The sequence below is a fragment of the Podarcis muralis genome, chromosome 2 (assembly GCF_964188315.1).
Source record: "Podarcis muralis chromosome 2, rPodMur119.hap1.1, whole genome shotgun sequence".
NCBI lineage: Eukaryota > Metazoa > Chordata > Lepidosauria > Squamata > Lacertidae > Podarcis > Podarcis muralis.
In genome coordinates, this window is record NC_135656.1 from 77,922,094 (window position 1) to 77,945,536 (window position 23,443).

Sequence of the window (23,443 nt, forward strand, 5' to 3'; positions counted from 1 at the left end):
ATTCTGCACACAAAATTATTTATTTGATGCACTGACAATCCCAAGGGCTCAGAGCAACAGTGACCAGAGTCGAAAGAACCAAAGGCAGTCTGGGTAGGTGGGGCTGGCCCAGGATCACATTCCTTTTCTATACTTCACTGCTCTCCTGCCCAGGCCTAAAGGTCAAAGCTCAAGCTAGGGAATCTGTGTTTTCTAGAGAAAGTCTGCCATATTTGAGAGAGGGGGGGGGGGAGAGTTATCTTGATTTATAATTCTATCCACAATATGGTACCCATATATATTCACATGAGGTGCACCCCTCCAAGTTTACATGTGTTAAATCACCTCAGATAAATTTCTCTAAGCAAAATATAATTGGTAGGCAGTCTGTTTAAGTAAGCTATGGAGCTCAGCAATAACTGCTACAGAAAACAGACAACCATTCTCTTGAAATAAAAATGAAATAATGAAACAAACAGGGAAGAAAAATCCAGCAAAGGACGCTGCTTCTGAATGCGAGGGGAAATGTGCCGTTTTACATTCAATATTTGCAACCACACCGCTGAAAAGTGTGATTCATTGCCACTGTTCCCTTTTCAAATGGCTTTACCAGATATCATATATCATTCTGAAGTCATTTATCAGCTCCCATTTTCTAAAGGGCATATTATGATCAAAACTACAGCATTCGTCTAAACCAATTCCCTTTACAATTATAAAAAACCTGAACTGCTACATTTAATAGGATGCAAGTATTTCTTAAATCTACAGAGGGAGAAAAGGTTATAGTACCGTGTGTGCTACAATTTGGTTACTCTTTTGCCTTCTCTCCAGTCTATAAACTAATATGTTTTGGCAAATCTGAATTCCCTATAACATATATTCACGCTGAATGAATTTGCAAAGAAATCCGACAAATGATGAAAAATAAGTAAGCCACAGATCTCCTAGCTGCTTTTATAGGCACCAATGGTACATAGGAGAAAGGAAAACTTCACCCCTTCCCTCCTCCTCATTTTTCCAATCTAAATCAGCAACAGATATTAGTATCCATATATTTTTCACTGTTGGCGAATGGCAGTCTGCAGGGGTGGGGTGGGTAGGTTAGAGCAGCTCCCTTCCTCCCCCCCAAACTGCCCTAGGAAGTAGATTAGGGAGACTGAGAGACTGGCCCACCCAGTGAGCTTCATGGCTGTCAAGGCTGAACCCATAACCATCTTTCAGGTCAGGAGCTGAACCAGTGAGTCACATTCAAGGAATCCATGGAAACACATCAAAGTCAATAAGACTTGCCCCGCCACAATTAAAAAAACAACACACCTTTTATTACCCTCTCCAGGAGGGTCCAGTGCCACCCTGGGTGGGGTGGGGTGGCAATGTAGACTATGAGAAATACTTCACTACCAGGAAGATGTTCTCAGTCGAAGTTCTAGCAGTTCACCACATGGGGAAGCCACACACAGAAGCAAACATTGCCTGGTTCTGCTCCCAATTGCTGAGGAGGAATATCAACAAGGGTCTGTCACTCTAACCAGTACATCAAATGTGCCCTTCTTTGGGGTTTGGCAGATTGAATTTTGTTTGAAAATGAGCTGTCTTTACTTACATGGGGCTCACCCTAGCTTTCCGGGTGGCTTGTACAATTCACAGAGTGATAAAAATAGAAACAACAATCAAGATTAAATATATATTTAACCCCAAAAACCAAGACACAGAAGAAAACAATGGCATGGCCCTCCTTCCTTATATCAAGGGCACTACAGATAAAATTAGCAAAATCCTCCATAAACACAATATCAAAACAGCCTTTTGCGCCAACCAAAAAATAGCCAATATCCTCAGAAACCCCAAGGATAAAATCCAGTTGGAAAACCAAGGGGTCTATGAAATACCCTGCAAAGTCTGCCCAGCCACGTACATTGGACAAACAAACAGACGAATAAATGCACGTATCGCAGAACACAAGAATGCCGTCAAAAAAGAAGAAAAAACTTCCTCTCTCTTCCAACACATGAAAGAAACAGGACACGAAATTAATTTTGCAGATTCCAAATTGCTCTCTAACATGGAACATCACCACAAGAGAATAATCATGGAAGCCATCGAGATAGAGAAACACCCTCACAACATGAACAAGCGTGACGACACATCCCGCTTGCCAGACATCTGGAAATTAGCCCTCCCCACAAAAACTGACACCAGATCCAGAGGCACACAGAACGCCATCACCAATCAACCACACCAGACCCAAACCCAGACCCTCTCCACAGATAAATTACAGACACCATCCAGTAGCCAAACCATGGTGGCACCTCCGGATGCTGCACCCCCCTGCAATCCCTACACAGATCTGGCTGGCACAGGCCACAAAACCACAGCTCGCCCCTATACACGAAGCCAAGCCAGAGCACAACTAAATGTAGTACACCCATCTTCTCAGAAAAACTCTTCACAAAGTTCAAGAGGTCAAGACACAAAGGCTTTAGCAACTAATCCACACCTAATGACCCACCTAAGTGGTACTCAGGATATCACTCAAGAAATCACTCAAGATATCCCTCAAGCAATTAAGGAACAAAAGAAGAAAAGGCACACTAGCCTGGGAACTTCCTCTCTGCCCAGAACATAGGAGGCCACACCTCCTCAACAGTATTTATAGGAACTCAAACACTGAGATCCTGCTCTGTTCCAGTAACAAGAAGCCGAAAGCACCAGCCTGAAGATGACGAGTGAGACCTCGTCGAAACGTCGCCTAGACACCCCAACTTTTACACGGGAAGATACCCGAGGACACCAAAACCTGCATTCCTGTACCCGTGAAAATCTACGAAAGCAATATATATATATATATATATATATATATATATATATATATATATATATATATATGCTTTCGTAGATTTTCACGGGTACAGGAATGCAGGTTTTGGTGTCCTCGGGTGTCTTCCCGTGTCACCCCATCTTTTACACGGGAAGACACCCGAGGACACCAAAACCTGCATATATATATATATATATATACACACACATACCACACAGCAGGAATGTACAACAATGAGAAAATCAGCAGGATCAAATAAGATCAAATAAAAAGGCACTTTATTTGGTGCATAACATTGCCTGTTCTACACCTTGCTCAAAGAACTAACACAGCAATGGCTCTCCATACCAAGCAATAAAATTCCAGATGGTGGGGGAAGTGTCAGTTTTGCAATTTAGTTTATTCTAAAGTCAAAGATGTTGTCAGTAGTGGGGGTTGGACAGCACAACAGAAGCTTCACTTTTCCCTCACACTTTACTTTAGAATTCAAATGTTAACATTAATAGGATTCCAAGACAAAAGTCTCCTTGCATCTGCATCTCCTGCTAATTATTTGAGAGGTTGTTTTGCCCCAAATAAATTCCAACTTTTGGAAAAAAACCCAGCATATTCTTCATCTACAGAACGAGTAAGAAAGGAGGCTACAGAATAAGGAAAACCCACAGTGAGGCAATTATGTTGGAGAAAAGATATAGTAGGGATAATAATAAGAACAACAAATGAAATTACCAAAAGAGCTAAATTAAAGGAAGTCATGTATCAGTCTGTGGTGTTGGTGAAGGGCTGCTGATATATTATCAGGTTAATAGTTTGAGCATTGTGATCTGTGTTAAAGGCTGTTCAGTAAGCAATTTCGCAAGTTCATGGAATCTTCCCATTATAGCTGTTCTAGCCAGCATGATACAACACTACAAGGACACATAAAGTTTAATGGCAGTGGATGGGAACGTACAAAATGGTGGCCCCATACAGGATGGAAATCGGACATAAGTTATTTATTTTTTGTTTCCAGCTTTAGTTGCATCAGGGGACACTAGACAGCCAGCTGTTCGTAGTTATTAGCTGAATAGACAGACCACTTCCTCTGTTTACAGTATCATAATAAACCCAGACTGTGATCTTATACATGGGGCTGGAGGGACCCAAAGGCACTTTTTTAAAAAAAGAAACTATATATTATAGAGCTTCCAGGCTGTTTCTTTGTTTTCATGGTCCCACTGAATAATAAGAGTTATACTTATATTAAAGATTTGTATTTATTTATTCACAGAGACTGGACAAACTGACTCACTAGTAGCTCTCATCAGATTTTGGGAGACCATTATACACAATAATGCATGCTAATGTAGTGGTTCATAGATTATGTATTGGAAATGTTTAGGATAGCCACCCCATAGTATATGGCTTTTCCCAAAAACATTATTGCTGACCGTGTCTCTCAATTCATAAAGGACTTACTATATACTACACCCAGCTATAGGTGAAACTGGTTTCTTGCATGTGCTTCCACTGAAATCAATAGACTTGTCCTAAATATCATGTGGGGCATGCATTCATTTGAAATGCTCAACTCACCTGCCATGAAATAATATATCTTTACTTAACTCCTGTTCTATGTTGCATGCACAGTCAATGGAGCATCACATAAGCAATACTTCATAAGCAGCTCATCTTGAATGTTCACAATAAGCATTAAATATCCCTGTCCCACAAAATATAACCCCTCTCCATCACCACTCCACCCAGATATTATCTGCAGGGTTCTGCCATCATTGCCTAGAGTTTAACATGGGGGGAAATGACCATATATAAACTTGTTTCAAGATGTCTAGAGGCATTCTCTAAGGCCTGGTTTGCACACAATGACCAACATGTATATGACACTTGAAATCATTTGTGTACAGTGGCTCAACATGCAGATTTGGCAATGCTCATACCATCTTGCTTTCTGGATGTTTGAAGGGGTATGAAGACTGCTTGATCCATGTGGCGAATTGCTGCCCATGAACAAGGCACACTGTGGTAACAGCTGCCAAGGAGAGGTTCCTCCATATGGAAGCCATAGTACACAAGTTCACATTGTGATTCTGAAGGCATAAGAATTCAGAACTGCTCCAGACTAACAACTCCAGTGAACACAGCAGCAAATGCACGCACCCTGCTGAGGTTTGGGCTGCAACCAGTGTGGGGTTGCATTCTCTTGTGGAAATCCAATTTTAAGAGCCACACATCTATCTACTTCCTCAGGGCAGGACTAAATGAACTTTTAATTATATCAACAGCCTTGGTAACCTTTTGTTCTTAAGGCACCACAGGTGACCATCCATCTCACTAGGGCATGGAAGAACTTAGCCCCATTCACATAAGAGTGAAACCTTATCCCAAACTTCTAAAGGTTGCAATACTTTTACACCACATTGAATTATAACGTTAAACCTTCCCCATGCATCTCATTCTGTGCAATCAACAGATTGTTGAGGCACACCAAGGGCACTGTGCAGTGCAAGATTGGCCTCAAAATGTTAGATGGTATGAATTTAGCAAATGAGCTTCATATGCATGCAGGCAACTCCAAATTTATGTGGGGGTTTCAAGGCACAACATGCGTTTAAGTTAAAACACGTATATTTGAAAAAGTGTGCAAACACTCCGTTCTGCCCACCCCACCCCTTTCTGTGATATTTTTGAGTCACTTCAGGGCTGGGCACAATGCATGTATGCGCAGTCACACACATACTGAATGCACGTGAATGGGGAGTTGCCTGTATATAACTTTCAGCCTCTGATTGAGGATGTGAAAGCAGGTGTCAGTTTTAGAAATAACGTTTATTTAATTTTACATACCGCTTCGCATTTCAACAGAAATCTCAAAGCAATTTACATTTCCTAACTAAAAGGAAACAACACAAGAAATGCAATACAAATTCCAAAAACAAAACAACTTTAAAGACAACTCCAGGTTTTAAGTAACATAATTGAAAACAGCAAAAAATTAGGAGTGCTAGAAGATGGGTAGGAAAGGGTTCGCCCAGAAATAGCAATGGAACATTTATTCACATTTGAGAAGAATGGTGTGCTATACATATCTAAGAAATAGAGAGGCAGCCACCTTCTAAAGATGGGAAACAGGAAGATACCGTGACTGAACATGACCGTAATGTAAGGATGGCCAAAACAAATCGTTCCGAAGAAATTAAAACATCACCTGCAGGTGATATTCTAGGAAGTTCAGAGCTTTCATAGAAGTGTGATTAGAATCACATAATCTAGGCTGAAATATATGGTGGTGGTCGCACAACTCTGGACACATCACAGTTAATGATTATCTAGACCTATTTCCATTGGGCTTTTGGCCGGGATATGGGACTAAGACCGCTGTGGCTGATTAGTTAAAATATAACTCCACTAAAGGGAGCTTGTCTGTCTTTGAATACCAGTTGGTGGTAACCATAGGATAGAAGTGTTGTTGTGCTCAGTTCCTGCTTTGGGGCTTGCCATAGGCATCTAGTTGGTCACTGTGAGAACAGGATGCTCAACTAGATGACCACTGGCCTGATCCTGTAGGCTCTTCTGATGTTCTTTTGACCTATAAGGCCTCTCAGCTGCTTTAAATACCATAGATTGTTAAATTATTCTGCCTGGTTAAGTTGGAGCCTTTCAGGCATTGTGTATTGCAGTGGTTCTGGGCCTGTCAGGTCGGGGGGGGGGGGCTATGGTTTGATGCCATAGCCTTTGCACTATGGTGTCCCCACAGGGTTTTGGCTTGTCCCCCATTTTGTTTTTTAATATAGCGGTACCTAGGGTTACAAACTTAATTCGTTCCGGAGGTCCGTTCCCAACTGAAACTGTTCTTAACCTGAGGCGTGCTTTCGCTAATGGGGCCTCCCATGGCCACCGCGCTGCTGGCACGTGATTTCCGTTCTCATCCTGGGGCAAAGTTCGCAACCCGGAGCAACTACTTCCAGGTTAGTGGAGTTTGTAACCTGAAGTGTTTGTAACCCGAAGCGTTTGTAAACTGAGGTACCACTGTATCTACATGAAGTAACTGAGCTAGCTTATTTGGAGTGAGGTACTAACAAAATGCTGGTTGGAATTCAGTTCTATTGCTTCTTGCCATTTAATACAAAGGCAGCAGTTGATATCTTTGCACATTGCCTGGATTCCAGACTCACTCTAGATTTTCTTTTTATTCTTTCCAGACCATTATTTCTGTGTGTGTTTACATGTATGTATTAAAAATATGTATTTTTAACTTAACAGTATCTCTGGATTGTGGGATAACCAGACTCGTATAACCATCATGCTTAAGTCACACATGACAGAGTTAATACCATAAAGTAAGCTGCCAGGCTTAGCTATGTCCGCTTCCCCTCACCTTTGGAGGAGCTGGGTAATCAAGCTTTATTCTCCTCCAGTCTACATGTGAACTTCAGTGTGTGAGCTCTGAGCTGCTCCTTCCAGCCACATAGCTTTAACAAGCCTCTCTTGAGTTCCCATACCAATAAACTAGGAACTTTTACCACTTCTAGCTAAGCTAGCTACTGCCTGGGCAACTTTTTCTGCAGCACATGAACCTGACCTTTGAAGAGTTTGTAAGTAAACCAATTTTTAACATACCAAGCATGTGGTCTTTTTCCTATGCTGAGGGATGAGAAAACTTTGGACAGAAATTTTTTAAGGGGACATTTTGCAATTCACTTGGAAGGGCGTATTTTAAAGGTCCAACAACCTATATTTCCACGCTTTACTTTGCTGCATATTTTGTGATTTTAAATCTCTACTGTGGTTCTCTCACCAAAGAAGACTTGCCCTAAACAGGGATCTCGGTGCGCATATATATATGCACCAACACGGATCTCAAGAATGAGTACCTTAAAATAATAAGGAATTTCATTTTTACATTTAGAAATTATCATTTTGTCTCCTGAAGGAAAGTTGAACCAGATCTTTAAACCTGTTTAGAGGCAGAAAACCATGCATGCCATTGGGGGGGGGGGTGTAGCCAATGTCCATTACAACATATTGATATATGGAATATCAGAGCTTTTTCTAGCAGATATAAATTAATAAATATGCTGCAAAGAACACAGCCAAAATTATGCAGAATAAATTGCCAGTGGACCATATTTCATCTGTCTACAGAATGTGTACACACACACACACAAATATTTTGTGTGTATACATACATCTGTTTTATGAATATATATATATATGTATGTATGACTTGTTCACACACAGAGAGGGACATGCACAGAAAGAGAACAGGAAACTATAAACCCAACAACACAATGGAAAGCTCTGGTGCATATAATTTTTTTCAGTTATTTTCTGAGATGAATAAAATAATACATTGCAAATGTTTGTTCTTTCATCCTTTTAACAGTACTAACCATGGAGCCTTTAATCTAGGCAAGAAAGAATTTAAATGAGTTTCCTCAAATCTTGAAAAAAAAATAAAAGATACAAGGAAGTTAAATATAACCTGCTACTTTTTAAGTGGCCTTTATTTTATTTTTTTAATAAAAAAGCTGAAAACAGAAAACCAAATGCAGTACTCAAATCAATGGGCTGTTTTGTACAAAACACTAAACCATAGGTTAGTGCTACATGTGTGAGCCAGACTAAGTCTGACCAAACCTTGGGATCATGTATGTACACACACACACACACACACACACACGGGGCGGGGGAGAGAGAGAGAGAGAGAGAGGGAGGGAGAGAGAGAGAGAGAGAAGGGAGGATCCTACTATTGTGTTTACTTTCAATATCCACTAAACCTGGTTTGTTATTATGTACAAACCAGGGCTTGTGGTTTAAATCAAACTTGGATTAGTTTAACAAGCCAGCTTCATAAGCCATGGTTTGGAAATAGCTTGGCTGGAAACTTACAAGTTTGTTTTAAATGGCAGTTGTTGCTAAGTAATGACAAGCTAGGATTTGTGGAAGCTGAATGTAAACACAGGAAAAGTCCTTCTGCTGGTTGCTCAGTGGAGGCAGGCTGTGAACAATAATGAGGGGAGTTTAGACCGCACACAGTTGAGGAAACTATGAGCCACAGAACTGCCATATTTGCGTAATGACACAGTTCATTGTGGTATCAACAGATGCATTAAAAAGAGGTAAAAAAATACCCTGTTCAATTTATCACATTTATAGTGTGCCTTTCCACAGAAGCATTCCAAGTAGCTCAGCAACTTAATTTTTTTTTAAAAAACCCCTCAAAACTTCAAAAACCCCAAACATCCAGAAAAATATATTAAAAACAGTCAGAAAACAATAAAAATAAACAAAGGTAAATTAACAGTCCTGATCTCCAAACAACACACAAGAGATTCTGGCAACTTCACCAACAGGCTTCTAATCTTAGTGTTTCTTACGTCTGGAAGTGACACACTCCTGATGAACTACTTTGCAAACTGAGGGAGGGCTGCTTGTATTAACCTGCTGAGACATTATTTGAGGCCTAGCTTCAGGCACCTTCAAAGGCTAAGTGGGTGGCTACCGGAGATGGGGCCTCTTCTGTTGCGAGGCCCAGACTCCCAACCCCATTTTCTCAAGGAGGTTTCAGTGCTTATTTATTTATTTGGAAACATTATGATTAGCACCACTGGCAATTTAGAACATACATTGCACTTGCAAAGGATTTTGCAAAGAGACTACCGTATATTTTGCAACATCTCCATAAAGCAATCTTTATAGCATATACCAATTTTTGTCAGCCTGGTGCCTTCCACATGTTTTGGACTAAAAGGAAATGTAGAAGTTGAACAAGGAGGGCACCAGGAAATGGCAGATTTTGGGTATCAAAGTTTCAGCGGCGCCCTGAGATGCCAAAATTTGGCACCCACCCCGTCATTAGACATTGTTGCGGTGCCTACTGCTGCACCCTCTCGACTCGGTGCCCAGTGTGGGCAAATGGGCTGCACTCCCTTAAATGTGCCTCTGCACCAGGTTACATATGCTGCAAGAAACCTGTTGGTGCTGCAGGTCAATCATCTGCCCAGTAGAACCAATGTCTTTGCAAAATAAATACAGTGGTACCTCTGGTTACATACTTAATTCGTTCTGGAGGTCCGTTCTTAACCTGAAACTGTTCTTCACCTGAAGCACCACTTTAGCTAATGGGGCCTCTTGCTGCCGCCATGCCGCCAGAGCATGATTTCTTTTCTTATCCTGAAGCAAAGTTCTTAACCCAAGGTACAATTTCTGGGTTAGGGGAGTCTGTATGTAACCTGAGTGTATGTAACCTGAAGCGTATGTAACCCAAGGTACCACTGTACAGGTACAGTGGTACCTCTGGTTGCGGACGGGATCCTTTCCAGAGGTCCGGTCAGATCCCAAGGTTTCTGCAACCTGAGGACCGCTTCTGCGCATGCATCGAAACCTAGTAAAATACTTCTGGGTTTGCCACGTACGCATCCCAAAGTTTACGTAACCAGAGGGTTACGTAAACGGAGGTACGACTGTAAATAGAAACAAAAACAAGGAAGAGTCTACACAGAAGGACCTATCAGGCTCCATTTTAAAAACTGAAGGCATTGTCCCTCCAACCTAGAAGGCTGATAGGCAATGCGACTTCTTTGCTCCTCTGGTCTCTTATCGTATCATAAAAAAACAGTACCTATGCTTCGAAGATACCAGGGCTTTACAAGGCCTGGCTATTGTTTGTTACACAGAGACAAGGGAATGCCTCCCCACCAAGGCCTTTCAACTACCAGACTCTGCCCTCAGCGAAATAAAGGAAACAATCAGCGGACTGTTCTCCACTGCCTCCAGATGGTGCCCCACATCCAGCCCCGCTCTTGGTTGCCCTCTTCTTCTTCTTCTTCTTTGTTTTGTTTTACACACACTGTGCGGTTTCATCATTCATCCTGACTGTTTGATTTAAGTCTCCATTCCCTGGATCAAGAAAGGCCTGGCAAGGGAGGAAGAATGAAAGAAAGTGACACATTGACAGCTTCTTTTTCACAGTAATGAACCAAACTGCACTCTCTTCTCCCCGCCGGCCTTTTACTATCGTCTTTTCTTCCTCTATAAAGGAACCCCGAGGGGACAGAGGGACAGGTTGGGGGATCAGCTCAGAAGTCTCTTCCACATATAATGTTCTGTGCCTCCACATGTGGGCTTCTCCAATGCAGCCCCTGCTGAGCCCGAGGATTATTTTTAGCTTATCTAACTCTTGCTTGTTTCCTGTATACAATAAAAGGATATCTGTTGACAAATGGCATTAAAGTTTCATCAGGGTACCTCGCAGTCAGAAAGCGTGCAGGCTGTACACCAATGACTTTTGGCTCTCATCAAAAACAAAGTTTCTTTACATTGGCAAACAGGACATTCAGATCTGTTAAATGATCTAAAAGGTTAACTGCTATATCTCCAGTATCAGTCAGACTTTAATCCATTAATCAGATTTGCATGCATGGGATAGGAAGACAGGAGGCGATCTTTGTGGAATTGGATGCTTTGTGTTCTTTGCTTTACAAAAGCAAAACACAGATTTTTCCCCCCAGTCCAATATCAGGTGCTATTGCATCTATAACCAATCTCAGGGTACCCTAGTAAAGGAGTCTGAGTTGAAGTTTCTGTCCTGAAGCCAAGCGGGTGTAGAAGTGCCATAGAACTTCTGGAATCAGCCTGGGGAGGACCAGCTTAGTTGACCTGTGTCTTGAGGTGGTCCATAACCCAGGCATGACCCTGTCCAAACTTCAGCCTTCCCACGGAAGGCTGATATAGGATACACACCCGATGCCTATGCCAAAGCCTACCTAAATCTGTAATCAATAAAGTTGTGGCCGAGTCTTAACTGCAGAAAGTTGTGTCAAGTTTGTTCCACCCATTATCACTTCATGACTCTGCCTAGGGGGCACGCTGCAAGTGGGTCCACAACCTCTTAGAGTCTTTGGCAAAATCAATATTCTAAATTAAGTTGTTTTAAGGAAACTGTTCCAATTGGGGGGGGGGGGGTTCTTTGCTCACTGGGTCTGCTCCAATTTCACTTCAGAATCAATTATATACTTTTTGTCATGATTTGTCTACAATATGGCTTCTCAAGCCTGATCGTGATAAGCTTCCAAGTTAAAAAAAGAAAATGCCCAAGATTTCTAAGATAAGAAAATGTGAGAGTTCTCAGCTAGAGAGCAGGAGAAAGAGACTGAATAAGCAGAATTTTGTTTGGTACATATTGGAAGGGGGCAGTGTGTATGACAATATTGGGTCTGGTCACAGAAAAGTTCTCTATTTTCCTAGCAACTGCCCATTTAATTTAACAGCTGTTTGTGTTTTGATATTTGTCAGCACAGGCACCAGGTTTCAGAGGGCTGTGATCAAAGACAGCTTGCTAGACCTCCCACCCAGAAGCAAGGGGCTTCTCTTCCCAGCAGAGCCAAGTTTACCTAATTGCAGGTGGTGGGAGAGCCCCCCCCCCCATTTTATCCTTCTAGAAACTCTATGAGATTGATTAAGCCAGGCATATGCTAACTCGGCCCTCCAGATGTTTTGAGACTACAATTCCCATCATCCCTGACCACTGGTCCTGTTAGCTAGGGATGATGGGAGTTGTAGTCCCAAAACATCTGGAGGGCCGAGTTTGCCTATGCCTGGATTAGGCTGAGGGACACTGACTGACTCAAAGTCACCCATCAAGCTTCATGGTTGAGTTGGGATTTCAACTCTCGCCTCTCAGGTCCTAGTTCCAACCACCACTCCACATGGGCTCTCCAGTGCATGACCTCTGCTGTGTGCTACTACCAGATCCGACCAAACATTAACTAACACACATGCACACAAGCTACTAGAATAAGAATGGAGAAAATAGCAAATGTGGTTTCTTCTGCTTCCAGTACCATTTCCCAATGCATGACCTCTATCTGTGCACATTCATAATAGCTTTTCTGATAGGTATCATCCCATAAGGATTCCCTGCAATGATTTGTTCACATGCGGTTTGTCCACTCAAGAACACTTCGCCAATGATTAATACTACTCTACATCCTGGGAGATTTGAATCCCTGCACAATCCATCTTCTTGCAAAACGTAGTGTTTTATTTATATGAAATTCTACACCATGTCCCTTTTTGAAGATGCTGCCCTGCTATTTCTGGATTTGTCTTTTTTTCGTATTCTTTTTATGTTAAAAGAAATGAGAGAAAAGAAACAAAGCATTCAAAGGAAGGAAGAAACAGAATAATCATAGGGATAACATAAAGTACTCCAGCTCCACTGAAGGGCAGAAATGAAGCCAGAATCAGGATGCAAGCAGCCAGCTAAGAGTTTCTTGAGTGGAAAAGAGAAGAAATTGAATTAACTCACACAATAATAAAAATAGCAGCCTGTATAGACCTGCCTGATGATTCACAAATTCATTAATGTTGCACCCTCAAGTTCACCTGCTTAAATTCAAAACAGGAATTGAGGGGCTGGAGAGGATAGAGGAGATGTATACTTCCTGCTACCAGAATACAATGGTATCTCGGGTTACATACGCTTCAGGTTACAGACTCCGCTAACCCAGAAATATTACCTCAGGTTAAGAACTTTGCTTCAGGATGAGAACAGAAATCGTGCTCTGGTGGCGCGGCAGCAGCAGGAGGCCCCATTAGCTAAAGTGGTGCTTCAGGTTAAGAACAGTTTCAGGTTAAGAACGGACCTCCGGAACAAAATAAGTACTTATCCTGAGGTACCACTGTAGAGATAAACATGCAAACCGGGCTATCACGCTTATTTAAAAGCAGGTGAAAAACCCAGAATCTGGACTTTGCCATTGAGTATTTTGAGGAAGAGAATGAACTTTGGCTCCATCCCTTTCCACAGCAACTCACTTTTCTTTTATGAAAAGTCACCTTACGATTTTAAGAGAATTGTTGTCTGGGCAGCCTAGGACCTCCATACACACTGCCCAGCCTTGCACCCCGGGGAGGTCACTTTGGTGCTAACGCAGCAGTTTGGCTTCAACGGATGCCAACATTTGCATGTGCAGCCTGGTTTGTGTGTATGCAACTGTTTGTGAGAAAGACCAACGTCTTTAGATCTTGTTTTGGGCTTCTTGGGTAGAAGTTGCCAAAGACATCCTCTTTGCTCCCGTGCAGAAGTTGGTCCTGTTCCTTTTCAAAATCCCAATATTACTTTCATTACTTATATAGTGCTATCAGCATGCATAGGGTCTTGAGTTCAACTTCCTCCACCTAATTCTGCAGCAAGTTTCATTGCCAAGTACTGTAAGTAAGTCTAGGCACCGTGTTCTCTTATTTACAATCCAAAATAGCATAAGCTGATGCTTTTGCTTTACATGAAGCTGGATTGTTTACATCAGCTTTCCAAAACATCTGGCTGGCACCAGGTGGCCAAAGGCTGGTTTTCATCTTCAACGGCTTCTTTCAAGTCTGACATTAAACACAATGCTAGACTTACTGGGTTGCTGTGAAGAATTTTCAATTATTCTTAACTCAAGCAACCAGTAGCTAAACTCAAATCTCCCAGACCTTAAAAGTTGGCTAACCTCACAACATGCTTTACTAAATACCTCCAGTGTGTTATATGAACAACTGCCAAGTATACTGGGTTGGGGGTCGTGTCAAGTGTAGAGAGTAAAAAACAGAGCAGATACGCACTGTGTGCCAATTTCTCTGTGTTATGACTAATGTGACATCATGAGTCGCCACTAAATCACTGCACTATGAAAACAAACACTCCATCACAACAGAGCACTCAACCTTCATCTTGTTCTGTGGCAAAAAATAAAAAAAATCTCTGGAGGTTTTCCAAAGCCACCTGCTACCTAGTACTTAGCACCTCTATCATCCATGTCAATGATAGGGGCTGTCAGCTAGTACCTGGAAAGTGGGAACTTTCCATAGCTTGTCACAGACACATAGAAGCGTTCAGTAGGTTCTAAAGAGGCATTTTCAAAGGACCATTCAATCACAAGACCATATGGATCACTTTTATGCATTTGGCCCAAGGTCCAGCATTCTGTACACCCAGGAAACTCAGGAGCATCTCCATCAATAGCATGCACATCTACTGTGTGTGTTCCCAGTCTCTTGAGCATTAACTTATCAGAGACTTCTCAAAGTTTAATCAGGGCTAAAAGCCATTATTGGATCATTTTCAGCTGCACAAATAGGGACACGAAGATTAGATGTTACAGGGAATGTCCAAACTTTCAGTGACTATAGGTACTGAGATGCGAGTGCTAAAATTCCTTGGTTATTAAACAAGAAGGCAGTACTTGCCTAAAAGAGGGGTGCAAATTTTCAGTAGTTTTGCAGAGCTGGTATTCTACAATGCAATGTGGCAATTGCAATTGCTCCACTCATTTATAATCTTCATCAACTTGCCATGTGTTTGTAGTTTGATACTATTCAAGTGCATTCAGCATGATACAGTTGGTATCATGAAAATGCTTAAAGCCTGGAAAGGCTTTTATTGTTTTACTTATATTCTTATATCACAAACCAGGAGTTGCACTCTGTTGCTAAACCACAAACGTTCAGAACCGCATACGATGAACCTGGCAACTGGAACATTCCTAGTAGAAGTGAAGTATGTGTTTGTTTTATGCTAAGAACATGGAAATTTAGGTTTCTGATGCTGTATCACTGTTAGTTCCAGTTCACACATGTAAGATGGGAAACATCAGCTGCATAAATAAGATCGCTTCCTGAAGAAAAATACAACAAGCCATAGAGTCAACAGAGAAACGTAACTGGACCTTGCTACTTATCATCTTCAGGCAACTGTATCCAGCTAAGTTCTACTCAGAGAAGACCCACTGAACTTGATGAACCAAAGTTAGCAACGTCCATTAATTTAAATGGGACTATTTCAACTAACATCATATACAACCCAATGCACTGGTAGTACATGATTAATCGCAAAATAGAACTTAGCTTAAAATACTAAACAAAACAAAGTACAACGGTTATAAAAGCAAATAAACTGAAAATGGCTTTCAGAAAACAAAAGAAAAAGAAATAAATATACATGGTGTGCATTCTAATTCTTGATATATGCATACTTTATTCTTTTCTCTTTTTTTTAAGGCAGAACCTTGTAAGGTTCTTTGTTATGGTGAAGAATGTACCACACACACTGTGACAAAATTCCCTTGATCCTTTGGCCTGCAATGTTTTTTTGTCCCCGTTTTCCATTCCATTCATGCTCCACAGCCTTAGTATTTAGCACAGAGAAGGTGTGCATCACAATGCAGGTTGCTAAGTGACAGTTACAATATGTGCAACGAACAGCTCCCACACAGGCTTATGGAATCTCTCAGACTGTGCAAATGTAGAACTGATTGAATGAACAGTGGGTGACACTATATTGTGCTTCCATGGAATTGCTCCAACCCAAGTAAGTCAATGCCCCCCAGCCCCCCTTTTTTTTACAAAGAACAAATGAGAAAATTGGAGATTTAATTAGAAGTCTAGCAATCTTACCTAAAAATAACACGCTGTGTAACAAAATGCAACTTCCATAAAATTTCCAAAACTGAAAAGGCTTGTGAAGGGTAGATTTTGCTTTGTCCAGTTGTCATGTTAAACAGATAAGGACAACAATAGATAAGGCTGGCATATTGAAAATGTGATTAGCTCACACATAATACACTCTTATCCCTTATTCTAGATAACTTAGTATAATGGATACTCTCTTTACAGCTCAACATTATAACTGAAGTTAACAGACCAGAAAATGCACTCACATATCATGAAATCACTTTTTCTTTTTTGATGTTCAGCATGCAAATTAATTATAAACTACACTCAGACCATGGGAACAATGGAGGGGATGAGGGTGGCAAGAAAAAAAGAAGGGAGGTGCAATCAACTAGAAAAGGTTGGAGGTTTGTTGTAAACAGCTGAAATGTCAAACTAAAAACGAGAAATCTGTGCTTAGCTCAACAGCCATTCAGTGTGTTTTCCCATTAACCTTGAAAGTGATTGTATTTATGGTAGCCGCGTCAGCTGTTCTTAAGTATTCATATTTTCATTTCCCAGTTCCACATTTCTCTTTCAGCTTTAAATACAGCAATCAAAACGTCCATGCCCACAGCACCATTGTCAATTTATCAGTAAATTATATAAACCAATAGCTAACTCATTTTCCAAGTATAGATCCTTATGCAGCCAATATGGCATCCAGCCACATTCAAGAGCAGGCATCCCCAAACTTGGCCCTCCAGATGTTTTGGGACTACAATTCCCATCATCCCTGATCACTGGCCCTGTTAGCTAGGGATGATGGGAACTGTAGCCCTAAAACATTTGGAGGGCCGAGTTTGGGGTGCCTGTCCAAGAGGGAGATTATTAGTGGAGGTGGTGACAGCTGCCATGGCACTAACAGCCACAGGGGTGGGGGCAGGTAGTAGCTAGTCACAGAGTTGGTGGCAGCAGCAGGGAGTCAGGGCAGGTCTATGGGTGGGCAAATAGGCTGGGCATAATCCACCACTCTTTGTGATCTGCTGCCTAAGGCATGTGTCTCAGCGTTCCTCATTAAATGTCCAGCTCTGCAGAGTATCCTGGGAAAGGGTATGGAGTACACCTGGACAGGAGTACTCCACACTTCAACATCTTGTTTCAGGTCCCACTTGAGTAAGATGAAAATAGTATGGAATTGTTCTGAGAGAAGACAAAATTTGACACCTCCTTGAATATATTAACTGAAAAGAAATTTAAGGAATGAAATTTGTGAAGAAGGCAGAACTTGTCGAAAGACATGCAGTGGTGGAGCTCCTCAAAATTTTGACCAATTCTGGCCCACAACAAAGACCTGCGTATGCCGATTTGCCTATAAACAGCAGCTCTGGGTACGTTGTGCTGACAGAAGTAGGCAAAGGTAAAGATTCCTATCTTATTGACTTTTTTAGACTAAAATATAAAAATGCCTCCCAGAGGTCTCCATCTGCTGTAGCTGCTGAGAGCCAGCGTGGTGTAGTGGTTAAGAGCAGTGGACTTGTAATCTGGCGAACCGAGTTTGCTTCCCCGCTCCTCCACATGCTAGTCACACTTCTCTGAAGTCTCTCAGCCTCACTCACCTCACAGAGTGCTTGTTGTGGGGGAGGAAGGGAAAGGAGATTGTTAGCCACTTTGAGACTCGTTAAGGGGAGTGAAAGGCGGGATTATCAAGTCCAAACGCTTCTTCTTCTTCTAGGTGCTTCCAAAATGGCAGCTAGCCACCAGAGGAACTCAGGCAGACTATTCTCTTAATACAATGAAAGGAATGGCACAACAACTGAGAGCCCTTAAGGATCAGAGAGAAAACTTGCAGACCTTGGTTCTCGGATCAAGGAAGTGGAGATCATGACATCAGAAACGATGTAATGGAGCATGCTGTGTTTTAAGCTAGTAACGTCTACATGCCTGCAAGCTAGCAAGATCTACTTTGCTTTCCCCCCTAGAACTCACAGGTTCACCAACAGAAGCCAAATACAAATTAGTGTGCTCACTGTCCTTCTGTGGCAGAAGTGAGCTCACTGTCTTTTCTCACAAAAATCCATTCTTTTTCCCCAAAAAAGCTTTTTTAATTGCAGCAACCTAAATTGGGGTGGGGGAGTTGCTGCTGTTGCTGAACAATTAAGCAAGAAATCCTTGACAAGACTGCACAAATCACCCAGATATCCACCAGTAGATTCCCATCTATTCTGCCCACCTCTGGCTTTAAATTAAATTGGAATAATAGTTGAGGACTCCCCTAAACTCCTTAATCCTACTGCTATTTGTGACCACTTCCAACATGAAACTTTAAACAGGTAGAGTACTCGAGAGATTTGTCTCCGTGGATGGCAAGGTAAAGGGACCCCTGACCATTAGGTCCAGTCGTGGCTGACTCTGGGGTTGCGGCGCTCATCTCGCTTTATTGGCCGAGGGAGCCGGCATACAGCTTCCGGGTCATGTGGCCAGCATGACTAAGCCGCTTATGGCGAGCCAGAGCAGCGCACAGAAACGCCGTTTACCTTCCCGCTAGAGCAGTACTTATTTATCTACTTGCACTTTGACGTGGCAGGAGCAGGGACTGAGCAATGGGAGCTCACCCCGTTGCGGGGATTCGAACCGCCGACCTTCTGATCAGCAAGTCCTAGGCTCTGTGGTTTAACCCACAGCGCCACCCGCGTCCCTCCAAGGCAATACTTACTTGCTTTCATGCTATAACCAACTTTTGTACATATGCTGTGAAAGACAAACTCCAAGAACAGCAAGATTTAAAGAAGGTGGGGGAAAACTAGGGTAGAATTGTACCACTCGACTCTCCTGCAACATATTCACAGTTTAGCATCATGGAAGGGTAAATTCTCAAATAAATTAACTTCACAACAGAAACGATAACAAAAATGTTGGTTCTAGAGTTCCCATCTGATGGACAAGGGAACACGTGATCTTTTCTTCAGACTCTGTCCTCCAGCCTGCCTCAGTGCCATGTGGACTGAGCAAACGGGTGTCATTTACCCCTCTCAGAGCTACAATCCCCAGCACCCTTGACAAACTACAGTTCCCATGTTTCTTCAGGGGAAGCCATGTGCTTTAAATGTATGGCGTGCACCCAGTTTAGGTAGCAGCGGTGGTGTTGCTCCTGTGCTGCAAAACCACAATGGAAACATTTTGCTATAATTAATGCTTTCCATGGACATTCTTCATGAAAGTGCTCTAGTTTCACCTCGTTTCTCAGCACAACAAATAAACAAGGTTATCAGCCCCTGGGCCCACTTCAGAGAAACATGATCCCGACCCCTGAAACACGGAGTGCTTCCTTTTATATAGCTCTCACTGTGTCCTATCCAGCTCAGGTTAATGCAGCCTCCAGCCAATACAAGGGTAATTCACTCCCAGGCTGAAGTTCCAGCAGACAATCTAATAATCAAAGGATTAGCTGCAAACAGTGACTGATGGCCTTCTAAGAAACAGCAAAAGCTAAAACAAACAGAATGTTTTCAACTATAGGCTGGAAGCACAGGTCTGGGCTCTGGAGGGCTTTGAGGTGTGACTGCGTCAATCGCATCTGCTTTCTGCAAGTCTTTAAAACGGCCAGAAGAACAGCTGAAAACATAAACTTTGAAACTCCGTCAGTGGTAAAATGTGCAAGCTGTTAATACAAAACAAGCTTAACACCTCTCTTCGCTTTGGGCATCAGAACAAAGCAGCACACAGGATAGGAAGCATGGCCTGCTCTTGTGTACCCTGTTTCCTTTCCCCTCTTCTGCCATTAAATTCTGAAGCTTCTAAAGGGGCTTCCAAAAAGAAAAAAGAAGGAAGGGAAGGGGAAGAGTTGTCTCATCAAATAATAAAGTGTGAATAGAGATCTGAGCCACACCTGCCCTAGCTAGATACAGAGGTAAGCACATACAGTATTCTGGTTCCTACAATTTCTTCCACAATTCTACAGTTTATTAAATTACACATAAACCTCCTCTTTCACTTCCTCTCTCTTTTGAAGTAAAGATTCCAGGTTTCTATGGGCCCTGCTACACTGTGCATTGGAAGCCATAGTCTGAATTTCCCAAATCCCACGCTTTCACATTTTCCTCCTACCAGGAGCTGATCATTAATACAAGGAACATGTCTTTACTCACATGCTGCACACATAAAACACTCCAGCCATAGATTGTCATATTGCTTTAGCTCTCTGAAGTGTTCCCTGGGCAAGCCCAGGCTTCATTTCCCATTGATCTGTAACCAGTTAATCTCCCTTTTCTTAAAAGATGAATTTCATGCACCATTAAACTATGGAAAAACAACTTTGCAAGATTCTAGAGCTGAGCTTCAGTCCTCAATACCGAGGCCAGTACATACCCACCTGCAAGCCTTTTTTCTCCCAACAATGACGCAAAGGGCATTCTTGGTCAACACCCACTTCTGACAATTGTACAGTGCCCCAATTCTACACAGCACTGGAAAATGTCCACCACTAAAATTAATGGAACTAAATTTTAAGAAATGTGCTTAAAATTGGGATGAAAGTCCAAAGAATCCACTTGCCAATGACAAAAGCTTTGATTAACTTTTTTTTAAAAAACCCCAACCATTTAACAAACTCTTTCATTACTGCAGACCCCTAGATGAGAATGTATACAATGTTTATAAAAATGGCACTGGGCTATTTTTAAAACTTCTTTTACCTCACAATTACAGGACACAATAGCTTTGATTCCCCATATAACTCAGTTGGAACTCTTGTAAGCCGACTGAGAGGAAATGTCAGGTTACGGAGGGAAATGGCTATTGTAGTTGCTCAGAGATTTCAGAATCTCTGCTTTTGAATAACTTGTATAAATGCATCTAGCACATATATAGTATGTTTGAGTGGTCTAAGAACATAATGCACTTTAGGCCACTTTGGAAATTTTTCAGGGATTTCAGGGATTTTTTTCAGCCGGAACTCAATTCCGGCACTTCTCAACGGGGTGCCATTGCCATTCTAAGAGAACGAGGGAGGTGTTTTCTTCTAGAAAAAAACACTGGAAATAACCAACTAAAAGATCTTTGGCCCACAACCCCCCTCAACCCTCTTTACATTAGGGCTGTATGAGATTTCAGTACAACATGCTTGGTCAGATATACCCCATACAAATTAATGCTGTAATTGTTCTCATTATTAAGAAAAACGGTAAAGTGAGCTCCCAGGTATATTAAAAAATGCAAAGCCGTCTATTCAGTTGCTTCTGGCTTTGGTGTCTGATTTAGTCCGTCTTGAGTGAAAGCCTATTTAGTGGCTACCAGGCATGGAATCGGTACTATCCACAATTGGTGTCACTATTAAGTTTGTTTGGAGAGCCAAGTGTACTATGTCAGCAATAATGAGAGCTATGGACCTTGGCTCGTTTTGTCTTGGAGGGTCATCATCTGGTTTTACCCGTGGAGCACAGAACAAAGCAGCAAAATGCCTTCTTTACAGTAGTAAACACTAGCCATAATTCTACACATATCTATGGATGCTTGTCTCTCCAGAATCTATGGAGCCTAAGGGTGCTTATCAATGAACTGAGTTTAACCATGAGAAAGGATTGATCCTTGAAAAAAGGACTATAAGCAGACATTTATAGTCTACTAATGGCACTTACAGTCCAGTCCTAAAAAATGTACTGCATCTGCAAATAAGTGTGCCAAACACAGCCCCAATGTATGTGCATGCATGTGTGCATAAATAAATGTGTGCCTGCATGCATAAATAAATTTCAAAGCTCCTTTACGGTTATGTTGGAAGGGCAATGCACAGCTAATACAATCAGATGCACCACTGCAGATCTTTAGGACTTAAGAAGAAAAGAAGAGTTTGGGTTTGATATCCCGCTTTATCACTACCCGAAGGAGTCTCAAAGTGGCTAACATTCTCCTTTCCCTTCCTCCCCCACAACAAACACTCTGTGAGGTGGGTGGGGCTGAGAGACTTCAGAGAAGTGTGACTAGCCCAAGGTCACCCAGCAGCTGCATGTGGAGGAGCAGGGAAGCGAACCTGGTTCCCCAGATTACGAGTACATTGCTCTTAACCACTACACCACACTGGCTTTCTTGATACTAGTATGTCAAATTACTTAGGAACATTGGAATCTGCCTTATCAAATTATTGGTCCATCTGTCACTACACTGTCTACGAACGCTAACATCCAGCAACTCTCCAGGGTTTGGAGCCGGTATCTTTCTTAGGCATCCTAGAGATTCCAGGGATTGAACCTGGGACCTTCCGCATGCAGAGCAGACGATCTACCACTGAGCCACAGCCCTTCGACAATTCAAGCAGAGGTGGCTCACTGCTTCTTAAATTTTCACCCCACCTCTGTAAGGCAAAGAAAGTCAAGTCATTAAAGCAAGAATCCTATATGCACTTACCTGGAAAACAAGTCCCAGTAAACTGAATGGGACTTCCTTCTGACTAGGCATACATATAGGATTGCACTGTAATAAGCTTCCATAGTACATCCATGTAGTGTTATGATCCCCTTTCTCAGGATCACTTAGCTCTTTTCATCATGACTGGGGAAATGGGAATAATTGCTCACAACTATATACAAAACGAGATGCTAGCACATATCACATCGTACTGCCGTTTTGATCAGTGAATATATTGATAACTAAGTTTCAAGTTTTAAAACTAGTTTTAAATGGACAAACCCACAAATGCAGTTCACTTCAGAAGATCATCCTGACAAAGCAGCTGTTGCCTAACCTAAAAAACAGCAATATAAATGACCATTCTTGACTTCCTAGAGAAAATTTCTTCAAGCGTGGCCCAAAATATTTGGTATAACAGCATAAAGAGAAGTTATGAAGTGCCAAAACATGAGGAATCCCAATGGGTAGCGCTGTACAAATATTCACATAAAGCTAAAATGCAGCCTGCAACCAATGCCCTTAATGATAACCAGCTGGTGGTTTCCGCCCCGCCCCCCCGCAGCCTCTCCCATTAGATTACATGTTGCCTTTTCTAAACATCAACTCCCACAAGACCATTAATAATGTCTCCTAAATTAGATTGTTAACATCTGCTGATTTTTGTCAATGGCGTGTTGGGCTTTTCTTTGATAGCCTTTCCTGTTCCCACTAAATCATACTTGCTGTGGCCTTAACTAGAAGGGAGATAAGTGACGCTTTGCTGAGAGTCCCTACTAAGAAAATAACTAGGTAGAGGCCAATTCTTTACCCACCACATTTTAGAAG

The 23,443-nt window shown here is 41.9% G+C and overlaps 1 protein-coding gene across 1 annotated transcript in view; it reads right to left on the minus strand.

Moving 5' to 3' along the window:
- Window positions 1–23,443, minus strand: part of EFCC1 (EF-hand and coiled-coil domain containing 1) — a 64,131-nt gene that overhangs the window by 36,592 nt on the left and 4,096 nt on the right.